The sequence below is a fragment of the Mauremys reevesii genome, linkage group 4 (assembly GCF_016161935.1).
Source record: "Mauremys reevesii isolate NIE-2019 linkage group 4, ASM1616193v1, whole genome shotgun sequence".
Lineage (NCBI taxonomy): Eukaryota > Metazoa > Chordata > Testudines > Geoemydidae > Mauremys > Mauremys reevesii.
The window spans coordinates 102,972,778-102,979,806 of record NC_052626.1 but is presented as its reverse complement, the minus strand read 5'-3'; positions in this window follow the sequence as shown (position 1 = coordinate 102,979,806).

Below are 7,029 nucleotides of genomic sequence, written 5' to 3'. Positions count from 1 at the left end.
TCATGAAAAATGTAGAATATCAGTTTAGAAATAAGGTGACATTTTAATTTCTTGAACACATTTTTCAACTGGTTTTAAAATACTATGGCACGTTTAATGATGAGACTAGTAAGGGAAATGTGAGAAGAGAATCATGTCATTACAGAAGTTAGGGATGGAAAATACCTATTAGATTATCCTGTTGCTCTCCCTGAAGCTACCTTAGCTAACATTCTGGAAGGAAGAGTGATCCCACTTGATTAATTATACTACCTCATTATTATACCCACATTGGTGAAGGTGGCCTGGAGGAGTTCTCCGTAGCTCTCTTCCCCAGCATTCTCTTGATGCTGCTAAAAGTACTAGAGCACTGACATGCCCTCTAAAATGAGTTAGCAGGGATTTGGACCACTCCAGCAAGACAACAGTATCATTTCAGAAAGGGATGGAAGGATGCTTCCAAGAAAAAGAAGGGAATGTGAGGGGAAGCAGGATAACAAAAAAAGTAATAGCCATATAACTCATTTAAGAAGAACATAAGAATGGCCAAAGTGAGTCAGACCAATAGTCCATCTAGCCCAGTAAACTGTCTTCCAACAGTGGCCGCTACCAGATGCATCAGAGGGAATGAACAGCACAGTGCAATTACCATGTAATACATCCCACAATCCAGTCCCAGTATCTGGCAATCAGAGTCTTAGGAATCCCCAGACCATGGGGTTGCAGCCCTGACTATTTTGGCTAACAGTCCTTAAGTTCACGGAGGATAGATCAATTATCTAATTCTTTTCTTAACCCAGTTATAGTTTTGGCCCTCACAACATCCCCTGACACTGAGTTCCACAGGTTGACTGTACATTGTTGTTTAACCTTGCTTATTCACCTTTTGAAATGCATCAGGATAGAGAGGAATATACTCTGTTTAATTTAAACTCTAGGAAAGGAGAAAACAACAAAAGAAACAAAGTAAACTACAAGTCTTTCGATCACTCCCAACGTTTCACAATGGAGCCTCTTGGAAACATACACACACACACTCTTAAGCCAGAAAGGATATTAACACTGAAGCCTTCCACTCCCCCCACACTCCACCATATCTGGTTTCTTTGACCTAGCAGTCTTTTCCATTACCCCCACTGAAAATAGTATAATACTTTGCAGTTAGATAGTGGTTTTTAATCCAAGGATTTCAGAGCTTTACAACTGTTCATTAAGCCTCACAACACCACTCTGGAGTAGGTAAGTAAATGATATGGGAAAAATCTTCATTTGAAACCCCTTTGCTTTGCCAAATGATGTGCAGTTTTCATGTACCCTACATGCAGTCAGTTCCATTAGGTCCTTGACACGTGTTTTCACTTTCCCCCGAACACTGTTCATTATGCTTTGAATTCGAATAAAGCAGGGGAGATTAAATGTAATTCACCCTCCTGAGATAGAAGCTGTGCTACTGCACTGCTAGCAACTGAATGCATCAAGTCCATTATTACACTTTTTCAAAAACAGAGTCAGAATTCAGTGGGAAAACAGTACCGGTGATAGCAAACTTGTGCTTTCCTAGTAATTGATGAGCCAGCACAACAGATAATTGATTTATGGCTAATACTGTAATACTTTTGCCATTTAATGCATTTCTAGAATTGAGCAAGATGGTTATTGTCATCATAGAACTGGAAGGAACCTCAAGAGGTCATCTAGTCCCCTGCACTTGTGGCAGGACTAATTATCTAGACCATTCCTCACAGGTGTTTGTCTAACCTGAGCTTACAAGTCTCCAATGATGGAGATTCCACAACCTCTCTAGGCAATTTATTCCAGTGCTTAATCACCCTGACAGGAAGCTTTTCCTAACGTCCAAAGTAGTATAAGGGCCCTACCATCAATCAAACCCTAACCCCGCCCCTTGACCCCTGTAGTCCCTCCCACCTGTCACCGGAAGTCCCACCCTCTGGGGGTATTACTTCCGGGGTCAAGATGGCCACATGACCGGAAGTGAGGTGGGTCATGTGACCCCTCTAAGAACTCCTCCCACCCCCCTCTACCAATCAGGAGGGGTTTCGTCCCGGAAGGACCACCCCCAAGAAGAGATTTGCCCAATCAGGGTGACTTCCGGGGCGGGTGACCGGAAGCGAAGTGGGTCATGTGACCCCTCTAAGAACTCCTCCCACCCCCCTCTACCAATCAGGAGGGGTTTCGTCCCGGAAGGACCACCCCGAGAAGAGATTTGCCCAATCAGGGTGACTTCCGGGGGTGGCCACGTGACCGGAAGCGAGGTGTGTCATGTGACCCCTCTAAGAACTCCTCCCACCCCCCTCTACCAATCAGGAGGGGTTTCGTCCTGGAAGGACCACCCCAAGAGGAAATTTTGCCCAATGAGGGTGACTTCTGGGTTGGGGTGAGCGGGCCGGAAGTGGGTCGTGTGACCCCTCTAAGAACTCCTCCCACCACCCTCTACCAATCAGGAGGCGTTTTGTCCCGACAGGACCACCCCGAGAGGAGATTTTGACCAATCGGGGTGACCCCTCTAAGAGCTCCTCCCAAGGCCCTCCGCCAATCCGAGTGCAGCACCATTACCCCATAAGTCCCAGCGCCGGACAGAGGAGGCCATTTCTTACCAAGCACACGTGTTTTAGAAAAGCGTGGAAAGGCTGCCGAGAGGAAACATGGACTCCTTCACCACCCCCGTCAGAACTTCGGACTTTGTTTTAGACCCAAGCACCATACTTACGTGGCGCAGGCGCTACGTCAGCGACAGTTCTGAGGAGGAGGAGGGAGTGACCGAGGGGAGCCCTTTGGCCCAGCCGTTGATGGATACGTCGGAACCCAAACCCGACACCCTCGTGAGGCACCCCGAGGAGCCTGATGGCCTCTCTTTGTCCACCCCCTCAGAGCCTGATCGCCGCTCGGAGGAGTCACCGGTGGACAAGGCAAACGGAAAAGACAGCGCTCAGGTAAATGAATGATTAAGAAACGACAGTAGAAGAGGGGGTAATGAGGCTAGGAATGGGGTTTGTGTAAAAATTAAAGAAAACCAACCAAGCAGTTGGTGTACTTATACTGTTTCTTTTTCTGAAAATCTCTCAACAGCTCGACGATGCCTTTCTAGATGCCTTAAAGAACTTGCGTATCAGTAACCCGGTGGGAGTAAATAGATCGAACATCAGCTGTTTTTGCTCATGTCCTTTTCACAGATTTTAAGCCAAAAAAAAAAAAGGACAAAATGGAAGAATGAACCAGCTCAGACTTACCAGGGGGTGATGGCGTCCATTTTACAGCCGTCTGTAAAAACAAAAAGATTATGTTAAACCAGGCAATTAATAAAATTTTTATTTAAATGTGTCAATATGAGCATGCGTGTCCATTTTTCATACTTGTGGTAGTAAAAGAATGAACCAGCTCAGACTTACCAGGGGGGTGATGGTGGCCATTTTACAGCCGTCTGTAAAAACAAAATGGAAGAATCAACTAGCTCAGACTTACCAGGGGGTGATGGCGTCCATGTTACAGCCGTCTGTAAAAACAAAATGGAAGAATGAACCAGCTCAGACTTACCGTGGGGGTTATGGCGTCCATTTTACAGCTGTCTGTAAAAACAAAACAAACAAAAAAAAAAGATTATGTTAAACCAGGCAATTAATAAAATTTATTTAAATGTGTCAATATGAGCGTGTCCATTTCCATACTTGTGGTAGTAAAAGACGGTACCAGTAGCAGTCATGTCTACGCCGACGGCTCTTTTAAAGAAAATATATTACAATCCCAGGGAAGTTGGGAGCTTTGGCGGAGTGAACCCTCTTTTTCGAGAGGCTAGAAAGCATAGTAAAACTTTAAATAGAAGACAAGTAACAGCTTGGCTTTCAGACCAGGATGCTTACACTTTACACAAACCGGCTCGAATACATTTTAAAAGAAACAAGACCATTGTTTCAGATGTGGATGCGCAGTGGCAGGCAGATTTGGTGGATATGCACCGGTTCTCCAAACACAACGGCGGTTTTAAGTACATCTTAACAGTGATAGACATTCTATCCAAATATGCCTGGGCCTTAGGCCTAAAAGACAAGACGGGTGGTGAAGTATCCAAGGCCTTTAAAGCTATTTTCAGCGAAGGTCGCGTGCCTCAAAAATTACAAACCGATCGGGGGAAAGAATTTTTAAACAAACCTTTAAGTGGATTGTTAAAGCGGCATGGGGTTCACCATTTTGTTACTAATAATGAAGTCAAAGCAGGGGTTGTGGAGCGATTTAACAGAACTTTAAAAACTAGGATGTGGAGATATTTTACAGCCCATAACACCTTTCGCTACATTGACGTCTTACCTGACTTTATAAAGAGTTACAACCAGAGCTTTCACAGAACTATACGTACCAGACCCCTTGATGTTAACCCTTCAAATTCTCTGAAGGTATGGAAAACGGTTTACGGAGATGGTTTTAAAATAAAACGGGTTGTTGCCTCTTTTAGAAAAGGTGACCACGTGAGACTATCTAAAACCAAAGGCGCTTTTGAAAAAGGTTATGAACAGATGTTTACCGATGAGATATTCATAGTGGATGAAGCCTTAACCAGGAGCCAAAGACCTGTATACCGATTAAAAGATTATGAGGGTGAGGCAGTGACTGGATCTTTTTACCCTGAAGAATTACAAAAAGTAAATCCCAATCGAGACAGGATTTACAGGATTGAAAAAATTCTAGCGGAGAAAGGAAAAGGGAGAAAAAAACAGCTACTGGTGAAATGGTTGGGTTGGCCTGATAAATTTAACAGCTGGGTGGAAGCTTCTCAGCTCTGTGACATTTAGACACGAACCAGAAAAAAAAAATCCTCCTGCAAAAGACAGAGAAGAAAAAAATTAATAATGAGCGATGGCGGGTTTTACATCACTTTGCCCAGCAATGCCAGCTCTGCAGTTTTTCCCCAAAACACCATCTCGAACTTTACAATACGGCTAATTAAGCCCTTGGATCTCCCTGGTGCCTGGGAGGTGGGGTTAGTGGAAATACAATACCCGCACCTAGGGGTATTTCCCGGAAGGACCACCTCTTGGGGTGGTCCTTCCGGGACGAAACCCCTCCTGATTGGTAGAGGGGGGTGGGAGGAGTTCTTAGAGGGGTCACATGACACACCTCGCCCGGTCACCCCAACCCGGAAGTCTCCCTGATTGGGCTTATCTCTTCTGGGGGTGGTCCTTCCGGGACAAAACCCCTCCTGATTGGTAGAGGGGGGTGGGAGGAGTTCTTAGAGGGGTCACATGACCCACTTCGCTTCCGGTCACCCGCCCCGGAAGTCACCCTGATTGGGCAAATCTCTTCTTGGGGGTGGTCCTTCTGGGACGAAACCCCTCCTGATTGGTAGAGGGGGGTGGGAGGAGTTCTTAGAGGGGTCACATGACCCACCTCACTTCCGGTCATGTGGCCATCTTGACCCCGGAAGTAATACCCCCAGAGGGTGGGACTTCCGGTGACAGGTGGGAGGGACTACAGGGGTCAAGGGGCGGGGTTAGGGGCGGGGTTAGGGTTTGATTGATGGTAGGGCCCTTATACTACTGTCCAACTTAAACCTTCCCTGCTGCAATTTAAGCCCATTGCTTCTTGTCCTATCCTCAGAGGTTAAAAAAAACAATTTTCCTTCCTCCTCCTTGTAACAACCTTTTACATACTTGAAAACTGTTATGTCCCCTCTGTCTTCTCTTTTCCAGACTAAACAAACCCAATTTTTTCAATCTTCCCTCATAGGTCATGTTTTCTAGACCTTTAATCACATTTGTTGCTCTTCTCTGGACTTTCTCCAGTTTGTCCACATCCTTCTTGAAATATGGCACCCAGAACTGGACATAATACTCCAGCTGAGGCCTAATCAGCGAGGAGTAGAGTGGAAGAATTACTTCTCGTGTCTTGCTTATAACACTCCTGCTAATACAGCTCAGAACTATGTTCACTTTTTTTGCAACCACATTACACTGTTGACTCATATTTAGCTTGTGGTCCACTATGACCCTCAGATCCCTTTCTGCAGTACTTCTTCCTAGGCAGTCATTTCCAGTTTTGTATATGTGCAACTGATTCTTCCTTCCTAAATGGAGTACTTTGCATTTTTCCTTACTGAGTTTCATCCTATTTACTTCAGACCATTTCTCCAGTTTGTCCAGATCATTTTGAATTTTAATCCTATACTACAAAGCATTTGCAACCCCAGGGCTGCCCAGAGGATTCAGGGGGGCTGGGGCAAAGCAATTTCAGGGGCCCCTTCCATAAAAAAAGTTGCAATATTATAGAATACTATATTCTCGTGGGGGCCCCTGCGGAGCCTGGGGCAAATTGCCCCACTTGCCCCCCTTGCCCCGGGCAGCCCTGTGTGCTCCCAGCGCTCTAAAAAACCCATCTCCGTGAGGAGCGCTGGTGCAGTGTCTACACTGGTGCTTTGCAGTGCTGCAACTTGCTGCATACTCGGGGGCACAGCCGGCTCCAGGGTTTTTGCTGCCCCGAGCAGCGGGGGGAGAGCCGTGATCGGCGGCACTTCCACTGCACTGCTTTCTTCTTCGGCTGCAATTCGGCAGCAGGTCCTTCCCTCCAAGAGGCCTGCCACTGAAAAGCCCAATGTGCCGCCTCTTCCCCTTGGCCGCCCCAAGCACCTGCTTGCTCAGCTGGTGCCTGGAGCCGACACCCCTGAGCAACAAAGTTGTAGCACTGTAAATTGCCAGTGTAGACAAGCCCTTAGTTACTGAAGGTTTTTTATTGGATGTTAATCACCTTAAGTGAAATAAATTTGATGGTCTCAATCCACATTAAAAAGTTATCACCAGAATTGAAACCCTTTTTGGCAGTCTCACTCTGAGGCCAAAGTATGAATGAGTATGAAGAGTGAATTACACACGCACCCCTATAATCTGGTCCCACATTGGTGGAGCAATCTGTGGGAGCCTGTACTGCCACGATCCATGGAGTAAATGTTCTGTGGATTAGAGAACACCTGTCGCTAGAGAGGTCAGTCTGGTTTTGCTAATAAACATTACATTCACTCAAGGAAACAAGGTAAAGAAATTTCCTAAA